The sequence below is a fragment of the Equus przewalskii genome, chromosome 20, assembly GCF_037783145.1.
Source record: "Equus przewalskii isolate Varuska chromosome 20, EquPr2, whole genome shotgun sequence".
Classification (NCBI taxonomy): Eukaryota; Metazoa; Chordata; class Mammalia; order Perissodactyla; family Equidae; genus Equus; species Equus przewalskii.
The window spans coordinates 12,339,125-12,361,286 of record NC_091850.1 but is presented as its reverse complement, the minus strand read 5'-3'; the positions used below and the strand labels follow the sequence as shown (position 1 = coordinate 12,361,286).

The 22,162-nt window shown below is 40.6% G+C and overlaps 1 protein-coding gene across 4 annotated transcripts in view; it reads right to left on the bottom strand.

Annotated features, from left to right (window-relative positions):
• PDE4D (phosphodiesterase 4D) overlaps window positions 1–18,577 on the bottom strand; it is a 1,369,870-nt gene extending 1,351,293 nt beyond the window's left edge. The window contains exon 1 of one of the 4 annotated variants that reach the window (XM_070587537.1): window positions 18,356–18,577. The gene's annotated coding sequence lies outside the window, so the exon portion shown is untranslated. Of the gene's footprint in view, window positions 1–9,291; window positions 9,375–18,355 lie in introns of those variants that run through there. The other 3 variants (XM_070587535.1, XM_070587543.1, XM_070587538.1) reach the window with 3 other exon arrangements.
• Between the last annotated feature and the right edge of the window lie 3,585 nt (window positions 18,578–22,162).

Below are 22,162 nucleotides of genomic sequence, written 5' to 3'. Positions count from 1 at the left end.
CCCTGGAGCTCTAAGATAAGCGCAACCTTCACTGACATGTTGTAGATATCTGCTCTCTGGACATTCCATGGTTATTCTCTGTATGGGTTCCTTGATGTTCAGGAACAGCCTGGACCTTCTCTGACTCTTTCTATTTGATATCTGCTCCAGGAATACAAATCAACATCAATACTCTTGGTTGCACATAGCTCATTGCCTTCCATGGTAGAATGGGAGCTCCTTCAGGGCACAAGCTGTATCTAAGTCAACTGCACCTGACTTACTTGACATATTTAGCAGTTAATGTCTGCTAAAAGAAACTAACCTAAACAAAGGAGAATAGAGTGTCTTCCAAAATTCAATAAAAGTAGTCCCGTTTTATTTGGGTTGACTATAATTCTACAAAATGTCTAAACATACATACTCGTTGGCCATATTTTCAGCTTAAACAAAATGTTTATACAGTTGATTCTTCTTATTCATAATAGTTATATTCTATTAAGTCACTGGGAACACTGAATTAGTGAATACAGTCATGCGCCACCTAATGACATTTTGGTCAATGACAGATGAAATACACAACAAGGTCCCATAAGATTAGTACCATATAGCTTCGTTGTGGGAGAGGGAGAAATTTTCCTCTACCCTTCCAGCTTCTTCTGGCTGGTCTAAGAATTAAATTGACATGAGACAGGTTAACAGGACAAAAACAAACAAAATTTTGATAACATATATACATGGGAGAAACTCGGGAAAACTGAGTAACTTGCCAAAACGGACAAAACCCTCACCTTAAATATCATCCTCAGCTAAAGACAAAAGAAGATTTGGGGGATAGAGAGAGTCAGGGACTTCAAAGGGAAGGAAGGAAATTCACAGGTGGGTGAAAAGGAGTAAACATTTAGAAAACAAGTGTTCGGCCACACAGAAACAGAAGAACACAGAGGTAGCCCAATAAATAGGCTTTTCTACATTCCTCACTGTCTACCACCTAGTTCATGTTATGCTAAGGTGGTAGCTCACTTCCTGAGACAGGTTTTTTTATCTGAATTCTTTTAGGCAGTTAAGGGGGAGGTAACAAGAAAAACTTTCTGAGTCTTTTTTTTCTTAAAGACAGTCAGCCTAAAATAATCCTATGTTAAAGAGACATATTTTGGGGTGGCAAGTTTTCTTCCCCTTCAGTACACTCTATGATGTTCGCACAACAATGAAATTGCCTAATAACGCATTTCTCAGAACATATCCCGTCAGTAAGCAACTCGTAGCTGTACTGAACCACTGCTCCTGGGGGAAATACAGGGTTAGGTTCCTGTGAGCCTCTGGTCACAACATTTTCATCAACCATCCAATACACCACCTTGATTTATGTGTGTTTCTGTCTAAAGATACCTTATTTAATGTATGTTTTTGATTCACTAACATTGAACACATGGCCAATAGCACTATAACTCAGGCATGAACAAAGTTAATCTAACACACATACTTCTTTTGCAAGGCACACTAAGCCTTCTCGCGCTTAGGAAGACTAGACAGCACTTCGGCACTGTACTTGGGGGCCATTTTACAGAGCAAAACCTATAAAACAGCAAGAAGTACAGAAATACAAAAACTGCAGCACTAAATATACCCAGGAAAGGGCATTTGCTTACAAATGAAAGCTGAAACAGGAAGGCAGAACACTGCCTTGATAGAGACTCAGTAAATGCTTGTTGTCTTAGTCATGATTCTCCAGAGAAGCAAAACCAATGGGAGATAGATATATACATACGGATATAGATGGAGACAGAATATATATATTCAGATATATATATACATATTATACATATAGAAAGTTAAATGGCAAAAGTAATAGTTTATCTTAGGCTTTAATAAGTCAATAATGGACGTAATAATTTCTGTTAACCACTAAAAGCATAGAAAAGATTTATAACTGCCAAGCAAATAGATGGGGAAAAGTAGATAATAATAATAATTTTTTTAAACTTCAAATGAAAAGAAAGTGAAAAAGAAGAAAAGGGGGACAGAAAAGATGAAGCAAATGGGGAACAAATAATAAGATGATAGATTTAAACTCAGATATATCAATGATTACATAAGGCACAAACAGATTAAATATTTCAATTAAAAAACAAAAATTGGTAGGCTGTATTAAACAAAAACTATATGTGCTTATAAGAGCCATTCCTTGGGGGGCTGGCCCAGTGGTACAGTGGTTAAGTGCGCATGTTCCGCTTCGGCTGCCCGGGGTTCGTAGGTTCGGATCCTGGGCACGGGCGTGGCACTGCTTGGCAAGCCATGCTGTGGTAGGCGTCCCACATATAAAGTAGAGGAAGATGGGCATGGATGTTAGCTCAGGGCCAGTCTTCCTCAGAAAAAGAGGAGGATTGGCAGCAGTTAGCTCAGGGCTAAACTTCCCCCCGCAAAATTTTTTTTTAATTTAAAAAATTAAGAAAAATTTTTTTAAAAGAGCCATTCCTTAAATAAAAGGATATAGAAATATTGAAGGTGAAAGGACAGAAAACAAACAAACAAACAAAGCAAAGCTGAGGTCACCATATTCTTATCAGATGTAATAAACAGAAAAATGATCAGTAATTACAGAGAAAATATGAACAATATGATTCAAAAACTTTATTTAATTCACATATATAGAACACAGCCCTAAAAACAGCAGAATATATATTCTTTTTAAGTGACTACAGTGGAATTAAGCTAGAAATAAAGAACGAAAAGATAACTCGGAAATCCCCATATGTTTGGAAATTCAGTAATACATTTATAAAGAACACTTAGATCAAAGAAGAACTCTCAACAGAAATGTAAAAACATTTTGAACTAAATAAAAATGAAAATCCTACAAAGAAAAATCTGTGTGATATAGCTAAACTGACCCTAGAGGGATATTTGTAGTCTAGCTGTATATTTGGGGTAAGAAAAAAAGCCTGAAAATCAGTTATCTTAGGATCTATCTCAAGAGCTTATATAAGAACAGCAAGTTAAACCCAAAGAAGAGACAGAAAGAAATGATAAAAAATATGAATAGAAACTAATGGAAAATTTTTTAAAATACAGTAGAGCGTACCAATGAAGCCTAATAAAAGACTAACAAAACTGATAAACCCTTAGTGAGACTGACCAAGGAAGAAATAAGATAAGAAAAATCACAAATATCCAATATCTACTCCTCAACTCATATTATGAGGCTAGCGTAACCTTGATACCAAAACCTGACAAAGTTATTAAAAGAAAAGAAATTTCAGGTCAGACTCTCTCGTGTGATAAATGCAAAAATCTTAAATAAAACATTAACAAATATTGACAGTAATATAGTACACCATGGGTAAGTTCAGTTTATCCCAGGAATGCAAGGTTAATTTAACATTCAAACTATCAATTCTTTGTAGCTAACCAGATTAATAGAATGAAAGAGAAATCTCTATCATCTTGATAGATTCAGAAAGAGCATTTGATAAAAATTTAACATCTAGGAATCTAATAACGAATATTTACAAAAAAATTTAAAACGCCACAGCAAACTTCACTTTTAATACTGTAATGTCGAAAACTTTTCCTTTGAGATTAGGAAAGAGAAAAAAATATTTGCCATCACCATTTCTATTCAACACTGTCCTGGAAGGCCCAGACAAAGGCCAAAGGCAAAGAAAAACAAACAAACAAACAAAAGATATAGGATTGGAAAATGATAAATAAAGATATCAACATTTCTAGATAATATGACTTTGTTATTCAAAACAATCTATAAAGTATTTGAACTAGTCAGGGAGTTTTGCAAGTTGGCTGCGTAGAAAAATCAATTGTATTTCTGGTACTAGCAACAGGATTAAAATTTACAAAACTACATTATTTTCAATAGCATCAAAAATGTCAAATATATAGAAATATACCTAACAAAACATGTATAAGACCAGCATTGTGGGCTATTTTTCTATCTTTGTGTCAATATTGACTGTCTTAATTATTACATTGTATAATAGGTATCAATATCTGACAGAGTACGTTTTCACTCCTCGTTCTTTTTCTTTAGAGCTCTATTGGCCATTCTTAGCTAATTATATTTCCACATAAATTTTAGAATAAGAATGTGAGTCTCCATTAAAAAAATAAAGACTGCTGGCATTTTGATTGTGATAACATTGACTTTATGGTGGAACTGACATTATGACTGACAGACATATATATAAAATCTTTCCATCCATGAGCATGGTATAGCCCTCCATTTATTCAGATTTCCTTTAATTTCTTTCAAAAATGTTTTCTAAATTTCTAATGTATGGCATCAGAAATCAGGAGAGTGTTTTCTTTGGGGGAATTAAGAGAGAATAGTTATTAGGAAAGAGCAGAAGGGGAAGGAGGAATTACGTTTTGCAGCTTATGTACCAGTTCTTGACGTGAGTTTCCTTTTTTAAAAATCAAGATAAGAAGAAGTAAGTCCCTCAAATGCCACTGAGATGGCCACAGCCCTCTTTCATGCATGGAAGGTGAACAGTCTAGCAGACCTTGAGGCAACCACTGGATAGCACTCTAGATCAGGGCCTTTCAAACTGCAGATTGTGTGTTTAGTGAGTTACAGACAGCCTTATTTTCAATCCAATAGAAATTATCAAAGTGTGTAGCGCGCAGTAAGATGAAGCGTTGTGTCATGATAGTTTTGCTTAAGCTATATACACACATAGCCACACATGAATATATGTATATGTATATGGAGATTGTGATGTAAAAGTCTGTTTCTTATTGTTGACTGCCGTCAAAAATATTTGAAAAATCATGCTCTGGAAACTATTTTCCAACAGAATTCCAAGTGTCAGTAAATGTTATAACACCTGGTACATACCATAGCATGAGTTTTGTAGCTATATCATTTTTGCTTTAGCTCAGATGTAAACCTTAGATTTGTGAATATTTGTGATGGAATAGAATTGAATTAGTTGATGGTGAACTGTAGGTTCTCAATGAGTGAGTTAATTGGGGAAGAAATTAACTATGAGGACAACAATATTCTCAATGAAAGTAAGCAGAGTTCAGTGACAACTGAACTTTAGCTCAGTTTAGTAACAACTGAGCTTTAGCTCAAGGAGGATATTAGAGGCTCAAGGAGAGGATTAAAAGGGGCAGAAGGGGCTGCAGAGGCAGTGAGTGAAGATAAAGGACAGCTGTCTGAGGGGACATTTCTTCGTGTCTCCTCTTGGCTCCCATCTACTGGTCCCCTTCTGAAACCCATCCCTGAGCCATAGTCTTTTTTCCTTTTTACCTGCTTTGGTCTTCCAACTTCTCCCTCAGTGACTCAACAGTCACCCTGCCACCACATCTGGCTCTCCATCATTTCCCTCGAGAACCACCCTGGCAATGTCCTCTCCCAGGTCTCTGGTTCAGGACCACTGTCCCCTTTATGATGTCTCCCAGCCAACCTGAGCTGGCATTTAGGCAAAAAATATGAGAAGGAGAGCAGCTTTAACCCACACTCCTGGACTTCTACTGCCTCAACTAAAAGAAATCCTGTTGGTCAAACATCTCCATATGGCATAGCACTTAGTAAAAGAGATGAGAATTATAGCAAAAATAATGAAAATTTCACATTTATTGAGCATCTATTTTATGCCAGGCACTGTTCCAAGCATTTTACATGAATTAACTCATTTAATTTTCACAGTAACACTGAGGTACGTAATGTTATCCCCATTTTGCAGATGAGGAAAATGAGGCACAGAGTTTTTAAGTAACTGGCACATAGTCTCACAGCTAAACAGTTGTGGAGTCTATAGAAAGAAAAGAACTAAGAGCAAACTATGAAGCAACTAAGAAAGAAGAGAATATTGGATTATCTTCTTGCAAAGTGGAATTCTACGAGGGTAACTTTAATTTGCTTTAGTTAGAACTACAAGAGTTCACACAAACTCAAGGCAGATAGATGCTTGGACTCCGATTGCCTTTCTCTGTCAACTTTTGTGTGGCGTTTGTGGAAATGTCCAAGGTCAATCTCAGAGAGTTTTTTCCTTAAGAAAGTCACTGCTCTTGTAGCTTCCAAACTAGAGTCCTCGTAAGGAAATGTTGAAAAGTTTCTAGGGACTCACCAGGACACTAGTCCACAAGTCAAGCAGCGTTAGCATCTGCTGACTAAAACTCACCCTATTTACTGAGACATGTCAGTCCCCTGCCTTATTTTGGGAAACTCAGCAAAAAGGCTGGTAGACAGAAGGTACTTTGAAGATCAACAAAATTAGCCGTTTACCCATGCATCCAAAATCACTGGGGGGAAAAAATGTCATCAAAATCCCAAAGCCAGTGAAATACGCACTCCAGAATTGGAGCTCACATCAAATAGCTGGGCTAAACACTGATGAATAGATAATGGTTTCTCCACCAACCTTTTCAAGGAACTAACAAAATGGCTCAAAGTTGGGAAGACAGGAAGAAGACAGAGGGGTATGACTAGCTCTTCCTGGCAAATCTGAGGTACTTATTGAAAAAAGAGAGGGAACTTCCAGCCTGACATTTAAATTGTGCCTATGGGATGTATACTGTCCCATTAGAGCCCAGACCTAAATTTAGTAGTTCAAAAAGAACGAAGTCTCTACTTTTACCCATTTCCAAATGCCAGCTGAGAACTCATTTCTCAGACCCTTTTCATCCACAAGAAAGCCCTGAGAACTTTTAAAAAATTTAAGAACAAAAAGGTCAGAAAGTTAAAACGCACTACACAGTCTCTCCTCCTTCCTAAAATGGCCATTTGGTCAAAATCCACGATAATGTAAGAGTTAAAATTTTGCACTGTTTAAGAACAACCAGTTGACCTTTAAATACGCTGGTTTGAATCCAATCACCTTTCAACAAGTATGAAATCTGGCACAAGGCGGACTAACACACACCGATTATTTTCATAGTGTACATGACTGAGCTCACAGCGTCCTGCTTAGAAAAAAAAATAAACATTCACTTTCCAAAAGCCAGACTTAGAGGCTGAGTGTCTCTGTTGGTAGGATTGTCCCTTGGTAACTGTCTGAGACGGACTTTCCCTGAAAAAGCACAGCTCCTTAAAGAAAATAACTTTTTCATGTTGTTTAAATTCTGTTTTATGAAATTATTTCCCCCAACTTTTAGTACATAAAAAGTAAAAATAGCTGGAAAATAATTAATCACTACTCTCCGTGAAGAACTGTGCAGGCCATATATGTCAGAGAAAACTTGCTCTGCCCGGTGCAAGGGCGAAACGCTGAATCCTGCTTTGAGCAAATGCGTTAAAATGCAGAGATTCTGAACCGATTGTCGAGCGTCTACTCCCTAAAATGATTCTTTGCTTTTCTAAAGTGATTCCCATGAAGTTCTTTTAAGTGGTGATATTCCCTCATGTCCCCAAAACAGAATTCAGTTTACAAAAATTCTCTCACAGGCTTTTTAGAACACATGGCGTGTCTGTTTTGGTGTGATGTGCAGAGACAGGAGCCCTCTCTGGAGGACTGTGCCTTGCAGCCTGGCGGCCTCTGGTCAATTGCCAGACTACTTTCTTTAGCACTTCCTTTGTTCTCTGTCTCCAGGTCCCCTCTCTTCCCACCCCATTTCCCTCAGCCAGTTACATGGAATATAAACCCCACACCCGGACCATAATCGAGCCAGAGTGTGTTTTTTCTTTGTTTAATCCCTTGCTCTAGGACGGAGACTTCCGAGATTCCTTCCAAATCTCAAAATCCTCCTCTCTCAGCATCTTGCTCCAGTGAGAGACTTCTACCGGCCGTGACCATGTTTGCCAGCCCATCCTTGCCACAATATTGGTTTTCCTCATTCACTCCCTGTCATGTGTGAGTGAGTCCAGAAAGACAACAGCAGGATCTCATAGCAACGTGGGCAGCAGCCCGGGGCCAGCACCCAGATTATCACCCTCCTTGCCACTTCTGCTTTGGGTATAAAGAGGGAGGGGCTTGACTCAGGAAGAAAGGGCACCGCCTGGCTTAGATTTTGCTCACAGAGAGCATCAGGAAAACGTCTGCCAGCCCGAGGCCCTGGCACATAAGGTCCCTTGAAGTTAACTGTCAGGACAATTTGGTTACATGTATATTCCTGAGGATTCCTCTGAAACGAAAGGAACCCTCTTAGAGCCCTGGCCAAATGGGGTCATTCCACAGATGTGCCAGGTGAAACGGGCAGCCAAGCCTTCCACGGGCCTCATTCGCTGCCCCTGTCCTAATTCTCACTCATTCCTGAGAAGCAGAGGTCCCTCCCCAGCTTCTTCTAAGCAGCCATTAACTCCAAGCCCTTTCTCCTACCCCTGGGATTTATTTGATGTTAAAGTCCAGATACTCATCATCGACCCCATCTCACAACTGATTTCCCACCGTCCATTTGTCTTGCCAGGATCTGGGGAGCCGGGGAAATGCAAGTGTTACCATCCTCAGTTCAACAACCAACAGAAAAACTCATGTCACCTAAGTACAAGGTGTGAACTACTGCCAGACCCGCACCTGACTTTTTAGTTATTCTCCTTGCATGCAGTGAATGACTCTCTTGGTCACATCGTCCTAAAGTCTGTGACACAAAAGGAGACCTATACGCTTGAAGAATTGCACAGCGATATATTTACTTAGCATTCTTTATTTCGCTAATCAGGGTACACAATTCTATAGTAGATGAGGTCTGTTCAGGCTTCTCAGCCCAGCCACCACTTCCCTTCCTCTCTGTCAGCATCCTGCACCCTACAATCTCCACCAGAAGAGCGATGTGGGATTGGGAAAAAGAAAGCACAAGAGACCTGAAGACAGAAGGCTGAGGATTCAGTCTCAGCATTGTGATTAACTGAGTGATTCTGGCCAAGTCACTACAATTCACTGAAACCTCTCCCCTTCTGTAAAGTGGGGATGACAATATCCACCTCACAGGATGCAATGAAGGAAGCAATAAGATAATGAAAGTGAACATAATGTTTCATTACAAAGAAAGAAAGAGGGAAAGAGGAGAGAGGAAGGGAGGCGAAACTGAAGAGACCTTCCTCCCTCACCCTTTCACACTAGCAGGTAAAGTAAAATGTTCAGACAGGAAACCTAAAGTAGATAATCCAAAATACAGTATTCTTAGGAACTGTCAATGGCAGAAGCCACTGCAATCTCCAAATCTGGTCAAGAGCTCATTCTGAGCACCATGTTTTGAACCCCCGAGTGCCTGGAACACTGCACTGAACCTCTGGGACTGACCTGCAGGAAAAGACCAAAAGCTTCCTCGTTTCACTCCCTTAGTATAAAGACAGGAGCAGCTGAAGGACACACCTCAAGAGCAGGGTGAGACAGACACCCCAGACCGTGAACTTACTTTATCCCCATGACAGATCAACTTCAGGAGAAAATTCCAGCTTTGTGCTTGCTGCTTGGTCCCACTCAGATGGGAAGTTCTGCTCAGAGGCCCGAAATAGAAACCAGGAAGTCAACAGAACTGATTTCCCTAACTCCCCAAATGCAAATCACTGCCCTCAGTATGGATGAGAATTACGGCGAGGTGTAAACCTCCTTCTTGAAAGGAGGCCACATGCTGACTGTGTACAGAAAACATCCTACTCCAGGGAAGAGAAGAGCCATCCATCGGCTTCCTTCCGTAATAAAGAGGAAAGCAGAGCTGAATTGACAGTGAAGCTGAGGCTACCCAGGTGTTCGCATCAGAACCAAACTGCCACTAGGAATAATCAAGTGCCCCACTTTGATGCTCAGACACTATTCTCTGAGCTGGTTCCTCTAAAGACACTTTTCTTGAAGGGAGCATTTACTAAAGCAGCTCCCCTCCCAACTTCCTCATTACCACTTATGATAGCAACATTTTCTTAGAGTCCTGTGTTTGAAACTTGCAAGTTGAAACACATAGCTCCACCCCCGTACGTGCCCCTTTAGTCAGTTTCTACTCTATGCTACCATTTCCGTCTCGTGTGCATCAGGCACAAATTCAGCCAGTTCTCCTATCACAGCTCGACTCCAGCTTGCCACACCTTGCCACTTCCTCAGCCCCTCTGGTCTGGATCCTTAGCACCCTAGTATTCCTGCCTGCTCTCTTTCACAAGACTGCCAGATGAATATTCCCAGCATACTGATGGTTCACATTATGCCCCTGCTCCAAGGTCTGCTGCAGCTCCCTAGTACCTACTGACCAAATCAAAATAGCTCACTAGTGATCTCGCCACAGCTTAGGCAGCAGGTTGTAGGAAAAAGTGCCTGAGCCTGGGTGCCAGATGGATTGGGTAAGAATCCATCTTAGGTAAGCTTTATCACTAAGTGGCTATGTGAATCTGAGCAAATTATGAAACCTCTCTGCACTTCAGTTTCCTCATTTGTGGAATGAAGATAATAGCACCTACCTACATAGTGATTAAGGATTAAATGGGATAACACGTACAAAGCAGTCCTAGTGGGTTTCAATAAGAAGAGTAATTAATGCTTACGGAGTGCTTACTCCATTCCAGGCTCTGTTCTGAGGGTTGTACATGTGTTTACCCAGGTGTTATTATTATCCTCGTTTTGCAGAAGAGGAAATTGAGGCAAGAGAAAGTGAAGTCACTGAAACCACATAACAAATCAGTAGAAGAGCCAGCGTTTGAACTCGAGCGGTCTGACTTCAGAGCCGGCACAGCCTGGCTTTCCTGCCTCCTGTGCAGGCTACTTCCCCCTCCCTCCGGCTTTTACTGGCTAACACAGCCCACATGTCCACCCCAGACCTCCCCATCCACCCAGACTTCGCTCCACATTCCAGCCTTCCCTGATGGATGCCATGCTGCATTTTCTCTCCAATCTCACCTGACATCTTGAAAGGAGCAGTTACCGTATTTTCTCTACACCCAAGTATAGTAATCTCTCTACTCTTTACCTTGCCTTCATTTGTACATCAGCTTGTGGGTCTTCTCCAGTTCTTTCTGTAATCTTTTCCTAGAAACTACATCAGAAAAATAGAATACATTCTCAAATTCCAGCATGTTCCAAGAAAAATCATGTTATTTCCACCAACATCGCAGCTGCCATTACCAAGCTAAATCTCCTGACTTCCATTCAACTTACCCAGCAAACCTTTACCGAGCATCTGCCATCATCGTCTCAGGAGATGAAGATTCCACTGGCCCTGTCCTCTAGGAGCTCACTGACTAATGAGGAGATCAATGTTTACGTAGAAAATTTTAATATGTTGTGCTAAGTATGAAATGCATGCTGTTAATGGCATCTCCATCTTTGGCTCTTCTGACCTGCATTTCCCATGTTGTGTCATTTACTAAGGCTGTCACACTGCCCTTTCCTTTTCGTCTCTGCTGCCACCCCATGGTTCACTTGCTCCCTGCCTTGTTCCTGAACTCTTGCTATCACCTCGCAACTTATCTCACTGTCTCATTCTCCTGCCCCTTAAAACCAGCCCACCTCCTGCTGCCAAATGACCTATGCTGTCACTCTCATACTCAAAAACCAGAGGTTGGTGAACCAAGTGCAAAGCTCTGAACAGGCAAAGCTGCCTGGGAATTTACCTGACTTTCTCTCCTTGCTTTGCTCCATTCCCTCCACACACATGCACTTCAGCTCACACACCACACCTAAGAGAGACTTCTTTCAGTTTCCAAAAATGATTCACCTTCCTGTTTCCTATTGTCCCTTTGCACACCCTGCCCTCCCACCCTATCAGCTCATTTTTATCTCTGAAATTCAGATGTTCCTCCAAGGTTCAGGTCAAGTCACCTCCTCCCTGAAGCCTTCTCTCATTCTCCCACAATGTGTGATAGCTCCCTTCTCTGATTTGCTCTAGTCATGCATTGGTATCTCCTTTAGGGCACTTTCATTCTTTCTTGCACTACAGTCATTTGTATGTTTTATCTTATGGTTTCTGTATCTTTAGGACAGTCCTGTGTCTTTATCATCTTTGTTCAATACAGCACCTAACAGATTGCCTTGAGCATAAAATGTGCTGAATAAATAATGAATATGCTCTTTATTTTTTGTATGTGATACAGTAGGAGAAACATCTCACGGGGACCCAAGAAGAAACCCAAGTTTTTCTTTTTTATTATCATCTAATCATTTAGCCAACAAATCTTTTTTCATCCCTAGGCAATATGTTACGCACCAAGGGTACAAGTATAAAGACACAAAGGCCTGCACTCAATAAATGAACATTCTCTATCAGATAATACAAATAAACAATACAAATAAAAGGATAAGATTCATGCAAAATAATATCACAAAATTTGCAAAATTGCAAAATTATGGCATTTCTACCACCAACTAGATGTGTGATCTTGCACAAATCAAGTGTTGATAAACATACAATGAAAACTCAAAGGCAGGTTATGAATTTATGATTCTAACCACTGTATGGCCTGCTTTGCTAATGGATGTCACTTCTGTCTTAATGCCAATATATTTGCAAAAATTTTTAATGCTAACTCTAGAGAAATCGAGTAAGCAGCAACTAAAGAAAGGTAAAAACAGCAGCTGAAATTGATATTTAGACAATGAAAAGAATGCATTATACGTGCTTCACCAGCATCATTAGGTGAATAAACCAGTGAAATTCAAGGTTGTGAAATGCTGGGTACATGTATTTGGGCTCCTCCATCAGCATGTGCCTGAGGCCTACCGTGAGATGCCCGCCTCTGCCAAATCCCCAAAATGGAAATTAGATCACCCTCCGAGGTCCATGATTTAAACTATTTAAAAATTAATAATCACAATTGACATATATTTTGTCCCCTTAAAGAGCAGTAATGGCCCCAAGATAAGTAGAATTTGCCTTATATAGATGGTCCCTAACTTAGAATGGTTCAACTTACAATTTGTCGACTTCACGATGGTGCAAAAGCAATACGTATTCAGTAGAAACCGTACTTCGAATTTTGAATTTTGGTCTTTTCTTGGGCTAGCAATATGCGGTAGGATGGTCTCTTGTGATGCTGAGCAGTGGCAGCGAACCACAGCTCCCGGTCAGCCATGGATCACGAGGATGAACAACTGATACGCTAACAACCATTCTGTACTCCTACAACCATTCTGTTTTTCCCTTTCCATACAGTTTTCAATAACTTACATGACATATTCAACACTTTATTATAAAATAGGCTTTGTGTTAGATGATTTTGCCCAACTGTAGGCTAATGTAAGTGTTCTAAGCACGTTAGATTGAGCAGGTTAGATGTATTAAACGGATTTTCAACTTATGATATTTTCAACTTATAATGGGTTTATCAGGACCTAACCCCACCGTAAGTCAAGGAAGATCTATAATACAATTGAAAACACATCTTTTTAAAAAACGACTCAGCAACAAATGTGGTTATCGCTCATATAATCAAAGGAAAGTGAGACCCTAAGGGAAATGTGGATAGTGCTCACCCAAGCTCTCTCCAGGTGAAGAGGAGTCTTCACCAGCAGATTTTGAGTTTAACATCTCTTGGCCAAGGCTATCCCCAAAATAGAGGTGAATGCCCACTTTACCCCAGCATAGAACATACAGGTCATTTAATGGACTCCTCTAGCTCTGATTCTGTGCTCATCAAGCCCGGGTAACGCTTGATTTGCTATAAAGTTTATCTGTTGGAATAGAATATAATGGTAAAGCTGATGAGTATTTTGGTTTCTGGGACAGTTGTCTTTTTCACTGGAAATTATTATGTCATTCTCTCACTGACACATCAGCCTCATTAGGTCACTAATATGAGTCCCCACTAAGAAGCAGATGCCCTCTCAGTAGGCTCACCAAGTCAAGGTTCTGGACCGGAAAGGCTGAGTTCTAAATCTCAGACCTTGGAAAAATCTGCAGCAAAAGCATCCTGCAGGAGCTCCAGAAAGACAACTGGATGCCCTTCTCTTAGAGACTTACTTCCCCATCACACGTGCCATGTACCTTTTCTCCACACTCTTCTAGTTGGTACTTAAATTAGGTAACAACCAGGTTTCCTTTTCCTTGAGCACCATGGAGCCTAGCTGGGAACAATGCTCCAGCGGGCATGAGAGATGCTCTCCCCTGGGCTCCCATATTCCGCACTAGTATGTACCACTCGGGATTGGAAATGCATGATGCAAGTCAGCCTCCCCACCATGATGTGGGCAAGGACTTCTTTTTGCTCATCTCTGTATCCGCGCACCTAGTGCCTGGCCCATCAAAGGTATTCAATAGATGCTGGGGAATGAGGCAATCAGTGAGTATCATCAAGAACTTACCGAAGATTTACAGATGCTAAATGTAGAACTACAAATGGTGTCATTCCTATTCTCAAGAAAAATCAATGAAAAACTTAAGACTTAAACTATGAACCATGATTTGCTCTTAGGTATGGGTCATTATCAAAGAAAAACTCAACAACAAAGAAGTAATTTCTTCTTTGTTTTTGTTTTTGTTTTTTTTTTGTTTTTTTTTTTTTGAGGAAGATTAACCCTGGATTAACATCTGCCACCAATCCTCCTCTTTTTGCTGAGGAAGACCGGTCCTGAGCTAACATCTGTGCCCATCTTCCTCTATTTTATGTGGGATGCCTACCACAGCATGGCTTACCAAGTGGTACCATGTCTGCACCCAGGATCCGAACCGGCGAACCCCGGGCCACCGAAGTGGAACGTGCACACTGAACCGCTGCACCACCTGGTCGGCCCTCAAGAAGTAATTTCAAAACAACAAATTCTCTTTTTCCATTTCTCTGGGAAAGGGCACTCTGGTCCACAGCCAAAATTCCTGACGGCCCCTTCTTTTCATATGGTTACTTCACATCACACAAGCTCTCTCATGTACCTCTCTTCTTTAGATCCTCCTGCCAAAATGACTCTCCCAGATCTAGTGCTCAGACCTCACTCCTTCTATCTCTCTACCTTTTCCCTTGACTCTGTATCACAAAAGTCCAAAAGAACTGGTCTGGCAACATCAAACCTTGCTTGAAATGTAAAGAAGGAAAACAAATGAATGAGCAAAACCAGAATCATTCTTCACAGGCGGTGAAAGAAGAACACTTTTTAAACACTTTTTAAATAAAGAACATTTCAAATGTTGGCCGGTCATATATAGATACAATTTAAAGGTGCCAAAATAAATAGGAAATAGTGCAAAGAGTTTAAATTTTTTAAGCATCTCCAATGTTTAAAAGACTTGTGACACTCAATCACAAAATATTTATTGAGCACCTACTATAAGAATTGTTATGGAGGGACCGGCCCGGTGGCGCAGTGGTTAAGTTCACACGTTCTGCTTCTCGGTGGCCCCGGGGTTCACCAGTTCAGATCCCGGGTGCGGACATGGCACTGATTGGTAAGCCATGCTGTGGTAGGTGTCCCACATATAAAGTAGAGGAAGATGGGCATGGATGTTAGCTCAGGGCCAGTCTTCCTCAGCAAAAAAGAGGAGGACTGGCAGTAGTTAGCTCAGGGCTAATGTTCCTCAAAAGAAAAAAACAAAAAGAAGTGTTATGGAAAGGATATTGTGTCAGAGGTACCCAAGACCCCTCTGACATTTGGACATTAACTAGAACTCACAGAATGCAGCTTATTGTTGTCCTTACAGCTAAGATTTCTCAACATCAATGTAGTAAGGATACACAGCCAGATTGTAAGGAGAAAAGACACAGGGAGAGTCTGGAAGATCCCATATACAGACATCCTTATCCTCTCTCCCTCTGCTGAGAGGTCACACAGGGAACATGTCCCCCAGAAACCAAAACACAGCAACACTTGTGCAATGATTCAGCCTAGGGAAGCTCTTAGAGACTCATGCATGAGGTTTTGATTCGGGGCTGGTCATGTAGGCACTCTCTGCCTACCACACAAAAAAATTCCAGGGGTCAGCCCGGTGGCATAGTGGTTAAGTTTGCATGTTCTGCTTCAGTAGCCCGAGGTTTACCGGTTCAGATCCTGGGCGCAGACCTGCACACCGTTCATCAGGCCATGCTGTGGCGGCATCCAACATAGAAGAACTAGAGGGACTTACAACTAGGATATACAACTATGTACTGGGGCTTTGGGGAGAAAAATAAAAAAGAGGACAATTGGCAACAGATGTTAGCTCAGGGCCAAACAAAAAAAATTCTTCGAGACTCCCAGAAGGGAAGGATAAACTGTACTGTCTGCACAAAACTCGAGGCACAATGAAGCAATGAAGCACACTTATCAGTTAACTGTTAACTGACAGCACTCTGAGAACCAAATTCCTCATGCCAGCCAAAGGCCAACCTGCAGGCAGGCCTGCCGAAGGGGAGCAGTCTCAGGCCTGCTATTTTATATCTTTTCTGCAAAGACACAAAGACCAAGTTCTCGCCCTTGAGGCAATTAACATTTAGAGAAATAGGATTTATACATAAAACATGCGCTGCAGACAGTAGATGCAGAGTGCTGGATAACACCAAAGCAACACCTCCCACAATGTCCTCTAGACTACCTTTCAGAATCACCAGCGTGCTTGTCAACCCAGTGGCTGCAACTCAAAGCATCCTAAGCAGTAGAAGAATGGAGCGTCAGTCAAAACCACAGGTTCATGTGAGATTATAGAAGAGTAGATACCATAATGAGAAATTTGAATTTGATAGCCACGGGAAACCACTGAAGGTTTTCTTTTTTCTTCACCAGCTAATAATAAGATCAAAACAGCATTGTTTGAAGATGAATCTGATCAACTTATGTAGAACAGATTGGAAGGGGCAAAGAGAGTAGGCCAAGAAACCAGAACCTCAAAAGGAAAGAAACTGATCGTAACTAACATCCAGGGGCTGCTCACTAGGAGTTAGCTACCGTCCAAAGTGCTTCACAGGAGTTCTCATGTCTAAAGTAGGTGCTATTGTCCCCATTTTAGAGATGAGCTTGCCCAATGTCACGGAACAAATTCAAACCTGGATAGTGTGATCCAGAGCTCATGTACTCACTTGCTATCCAGCACACTCGTGTAACAGAAAATCAGGACAATAGAGAAGGAAGGAGTGGTGAGCTAGTGTCCACAGCAAGGGACAGGAAGTCATCGTGGGTCATTCCTATACTTATCTTGTCCTTTCCTCCCTTTGGGCACTTTATTTTAAGATACCCCTTCCAAAAGTGGTAGAAGATTGAAAGAGAGAACTAAAATCAGAATTGTCACATTTTTCTGAATGAGATCAGAGAGATGAAGGATAAATAGGATGTCACAGCTTCTCCTGGACCCAGAGAGATAGTAAGACACAAAGAGCAATGCTGCATTTCGATTTAACAAAGGAGCGGGCAACTGATGGCACTGTTTTATCTTTAGTATTTCAGAGAAATTGACACGATTACAATCCTTCTTCTCATTTATTTCCCTTTGATATAATACAACCCAAAAATTACTTAATAACTGAGCTGCCCTCAGGACTGTCATTTTTAAGACATCTAAAATTAGCATTTACTCCAGAATCATCACCAGTCTCATCGTCAGGATACATTTATTGATCACTTGGTTGCATAAAAAGCTTTGGAGCAGTGTTACTGGACTAAGACACTGATCCCAAGGGCTTTAGAGGACACAGCACAGTAATTTGCTTGATCAATAAATATCTATCTTGGTTCTTCATAAAACCCAGACTTAAGCAAAAAGACATGACAAGCCACTATTTACAGGGAGTTAATCTGTTGCCTCTATTGGCATTAAGCAGGAGGCCAAAGGTCATTAAAACAAGTTAAAATTAATGTGCCAAAATAACTCAGTCCTTTGATACTGATCGTATCATGTTGGAAATGATTCTAAAATCTTTATTAGCCATTAACATAACTTCTAAGTGAGCTGTCTGTCTCTCTCCTGTTCAGAATCCCTATTAGCCAATTCAAGCACTCAGAAGCACGGCCAAGAAATGACTAAACCTTCAAAACCTTTGATGTTACCCCAATGGCGTGTGGGATGTACCTGCTATTGGGGAAAATTCACTCTGATTCAGGAAATAGTCTCAGTTACAGCTTGCTTGAGAATTCTTTTCCCCTAAGAGGTAATGCCAGTAAGAAGTTATTTGCTCACTTATTGCACTCTGACACGGCATAAAACAACGAAAGGAGACACGACTTGCCTTCCAGGAGTCTCATCAGAAAGATGGGACAGACGCAGACAAAAGCAATATGAATACACACAGGTAAATCTTTATGAACAGTGGTGAAAACATGGGTCATGGAAGTCGAACGGTCTCAGTTTGAACCCTGGCTCCACTAGTCACCATCACAAGCAAGTTTTATAATTCTTAGTCTCAGTTTCCCCTTCTGAAAACTGGGTTAATAATAACACCCACCTCATAGGTGGTTGTGAAGAGTTAGTAAAATAATGAACACAGAATGCTTAACATATAAAAGGAGTTCAACGAATGCTAACTACTATTATTATCATGAAATTATTTTTGTTTTTACTACTACTCCTACACCATGGCTTCTCTCATCTATCTTTTGCCCCATACCTTAAAGATTAGGAGGCTCCCGGGCTGCACGAAGCGGTCCAGTCCAGATGGAATAATTCCTCTCAGGCAGGGAAGCCAGGAGGCTCAGGGTTTGTCAGAAATGTCAAAGAAGAATATTACAGATAGAGGAGATGGCTGGAGAGGGGAGCAAGCATAGCCTGGATAAAGCAGATAAGTAAGTTTGCTCTAAACGCTTCCTGAGCTGAGGACGGGCACATGTTCACAGGTCATATGATTTTCAGAGCCAGAAAGTGCCTTAGAAATCCTTAAGTCACTCAAAAAAAAAAAAACAAAACACAGCTTTTTGGATAGCCACAAAAATCTTATGCCTTCCTCTAGTGTTATTTGAAATTTTGAAATAAATTCAATATCAAGAAGAAAAAAAGATGGATGCAACAGTAACTTTGAAACAGAATTTTATTTTTGATCTCGAAAGATACATATTTCTTCCTTGAATCACGTGGCAACAATGTGAGCACTGAAGCTGCTTGCTCTCCACTCGCTTTCATTCCTAAGTAATGGGAAAACCAGAGCCCAAAGCAGGTTACTCTCAATGTCAAGTGTAGCTGCTGCTTTATTTTCAAATGTCCCAGGACACCTTCCCCCCGACTCTGATACACCCTATATGAGGCCAGGACCCCAGTGACTCCATTTTACAGACAAAGGGACCATGAGACTCAAGTGACTGGCTCTTAGCCACCCAGCTAGTTGGCGAAGGAAAGAAACAGGAAGCCTGCTGATGGAGAGGAAGATTCGAAGCAGGAAACAGAAATGACAGCGAGGGCTTAGAATAACTTGCTGAGGGAAATCAAATGATGTGGGCAGCTACTTAGATCTGAGCAAGAAAGAGACTTGAGCAAAATGATTTTTTTAGCAAAAGCATTCTTGCCGCTGTACACAGAGCACAATAAATTAACCATGTCAGATTCCTTATCTCAGCACCTTTAGCTACTAGAACCTAAAATGAAATATCAACAAAATATAAAGGCAAAATCCAGTTGTAATTTGTTTTCATTTGAGAATATTTTCTATTTATAATCAGTGCTTAACCCATTTTAGGAATGAAGTAAAAATGAGAATTTTTTTCTCAGTTGGTTATAACAAACTTAAAGGCTCAGTGGCTAAAAAAAAATCTGTTTTCTTTTTTTGAAAAGAAAGACAGAAAGTGACAAACAGAGCATGCAGGAGCTTGGACTTTTTAGAGGTCAAAGGTCGAATGTTAGCCCTGCTTCCATTAGAGATGTCCTCTTGCTCTGGCTACTTGAAGACACTCCGAGTCCTCCTCAGCTGAGATTTTCAATTCAAGGACCTGGAGGCAGGGCATCTTCCCAGGAGAGTCCTCATGTTTGAACTCTTCCTCCCTTCCCAGTACAACTGTGCGCACATTGACCTAGATAGACGTGTGTTCTTGGTAGATTCCCAGCAAATGTTTGTTGATGACTCTGGCTTTCAGGACAACCGCCACACCTAGCTTCCATACCCTTTTCCCAAAAAGGAACTTCAAGACTGGAATTTATTCTGCTTAGCCACTTCCTTACTGCTTATCAAAGGCTTTGCCACTCGTAAAGGGCAACATAAACACACCCATGTTTGTGTTGCCATCTGAAATCACGGTTAAATACACTGGTAGCATTCTATGTGCTGACCAGTAAACAGCGTTTTCTCAGAAGAAAAGAGGATGGGTGGCCCTTTTCTCTTGGAAATGTGGGAAACAGGCAAGGATGACGTGCGGCTCCAGAGTTTCTACATAGGAAAGGACTGGAGGAGGAATCCACCAAGAAGAGGAACCGAGGGGACTTTGCTTAAAGCTGTGTTTGCAAGCACCCTGTTGTTATGCACACTGCATGTTTATTGGGTTTTATCAGGAAAGCAGCATCAGCTGTAGCTGGTGAAGCCAATGGAGATGGTGGGTAAGCCCCTACATCCAAGCTACCCCCTGGCCTCCAAATGGAGAGTGAAGGAGGAGAAGAAAGGCCAGAGTGGGGAAAATCTTGGAAAACGATGGAAATCTAATGTCAATGTGTCTACTCTGCCACGAATCTCTGAAGTGTCTCTTAAGGTTTTTGGGTCCCAGGAAGCTTCTCAACACAGGCAGTTAAAGAGTCCAGAGCCTCTACCAGAGTGATCCAAGCAAACCATTCCATAGCCATCCTCAGCACGTTTTACCTTATTCACATCCGATGTTGGGTTTGAAAAAGATGAATTATTTTTTTGAAGCGATAATACCATCAGTGATACAGAATTCAAAAGTTATATAAGAAAATACTGTGAAATATAACACTCCTCCCCACCTCTATCTCCCAGCCACTCAACAACTGTTAGTTTCTTGAATATACTTCCAAGTATATATGTAGATGTATTTTTATGGAAAATTTATATATGACATAAGTAGAAGAGCAGTTTTCAAACTTTTTTGATTGTAATCCACAAAAAAGAAATGCACTTTCTCTTCTGTGCCATTGATGTGGCTGTCCGTGCCCTGGTAGCAGGCTGCTCTCTTTACAAAATGTGTTCATCAGAGCATCTGTGCTTCTCAATACTATTCAGATTCAGGATTTTTTCTGGTTATTCTTGCTCTTCGATTTTCCATATAGATTTTAGAATCAGCTTTTCTGGGCATGTGGTCTTTCCTTGCGTTGTACCTTAGCACCAATTGTTGTTGTTTATATGTATATAGGCTATTGATTTTTATATCCAGCCACACTACTCAATTCTCATTATTTATTATTGTTGGCAGTGATGTTTCAGTTAATTTTCTTGTTTTCTAGGCACAGAGTCATATTCTTTGCAAATACGATTATTTTCCCTCCTCCTTTCCCACTCGTACATCTCATATTTCTTTCTCTTGTCTAAAAAGTTGGCTGGTACCTCAAGATTCATGCTCGATATTGTGATGATAGTGGCGTCCTTGTCCTGATTTAATGTGAATGCTCCTGTTGTTTGCCCATGGAGCAGGAGCTGGCTTTTGAGGTAAGAGAAATATGTTATATTAAGGCAATATAAATTTAGTTCCACTTTACCAGGTGTTTTTCCATAATCAATAATGGATTTTACTTGTATAACAAACATTTTCAGCAACCATAGACGTGAACACATAGTTTTCTTGTTTTAATTTATTAGTATGGTGAGTTATGTTAATAGATTTCCTAACACTAGAGTCTCCCTCCTTTCCTGAAATAAACCTCACCTAGCCATGTTTTCCTTTCTTTCACTGTCACCCTGGATTCTGTTTGCTCATATCTTATTGAAGACTTTTGCATTCATAGTCACAAGAGACACCACTCTGTGGTTTCTTTCTTTTCCCCGTTGTTGTTGTTCCATGGCAGACTTTGGACCAACGTAATCTTCGCTTCATAAAACAGAAACCAGAGGTCTTTCTTCTTTTTCTAGAAGAGTTTAAAAAGCAACGGTATGACTGATTAGGTTATGAAGAGTTCACCTGTGAGAACATCTGAACCTGGTAGTTGGGGAGAGAGGCGGCCTTTTGACAACTTTCCTATTTTTTCTAATATAATTGATCTCTTTAGATTTTCCTTAGAACTTTATTTTTTTCTAGAAATTACATATTTTAGCCACATTTTTTCATTTATTTGCATAGTTGAACAAATAAGTCTCCTGTAATCTCCTTTAATTTTCTCTCTGTAATTATTTCTCTATCCTTGTTTTCTTATTTCATCTATTTCTGCCTTCTCCCTTTCAAAAATAAATGAGTGTTGCAACATTTTTCAAAATAGCCAAAAGGTGGAAGCAACCCGAGTGTCCATCAATAGATACCAAACAAAATGTGGTATATACACACAGCGAAGT